Here is a 922-nt window from a genome sequence, read left to right on the forward strand (position 1 = left end):
TCATGTAAGGTGAGAAGTTGTTTGCGTCATTACTGCCTCCTAACCAGAATACTACATCCCACCCGTGTTTCGATATGTAGAGCACAGTCTACCACAAAACAGCCATCATTTATTAATTTCTGAAATATAGCGAGGGAGCGCTAATATTGCGAGGGACGACTGTACTAAAACATTGTACTCAAGTACAGGTCTAACAATCCAATCACGTAAAAGCAAATAAGTATTGTGGAAGTGACTGCTGCAAAACAGGAAGTCCTAAAATGTACTTTGACGAAGTGACACCTTAATGAATGAAGGTGCAAAAATAAGACATCTTCTTTTTATTCCTTTTTACAGTCGTCCCTTGCTATATCTCAGTTTTTCAGAAATAAATGAATGAATAAACGATGGCTGTTTGGTGGTAGGCTATGGTCTATTATTAGTCACAACATATGGAAATATACATGAAATGTAGTGGTCACTAGGTGGCAGTAATTACACTAAATATTCAGACATTAGCTTACATGACATTATATTAAATTAACACTGCATGAAGTCAGCTATGGCATGTGAAAAAATGTATACTCCCACTGTGTGTGGAAGTGGTAAGTTTTGGGCTTGTTAAGTTTAGAAAAAATAAATTGGAGGCTAACTGGTTAGCTCACAAACTTCTTAGCTCGCTAGCGGCCGTTTCGAGTCCCTGCAGCATAACAGTTGAGTTATGTGTTGTAAACAAAGAATAATAGGAGCGTAAAGGTGACTATAGGGGTGTTATTTCATGTCTACAGGCCTCTAATGTTAAAAACTGTATTTCGAAAGTTATAAACAAGTTTTACATGTTCTAACTGCGAGACCTGGGTATTTCGGAGGTGAACACGTTTGTTTATGCTCCGTCTGGGAGAAGGTGGGGCTTATTCTGGTGACGTCACTAAGATTCGCTTTT

Source organism: Dunckerocampus dactyliophorus, chromosome 19, assembly GCF_027744805.1.
Source record: "Dunckerocampus dactyliophorus isolate RoL2022-P2 chromosome 19, RoL_Ddac_1.1, whole genome shotgun sequence".
Taxonomy (NCBI): Eukaryota; Metazoa; Chordata; class Actinopteri; order Syngnathiformes; family Syngnathidae; genus Dunckerocampus; species Dunckerocampus dactyliophorus.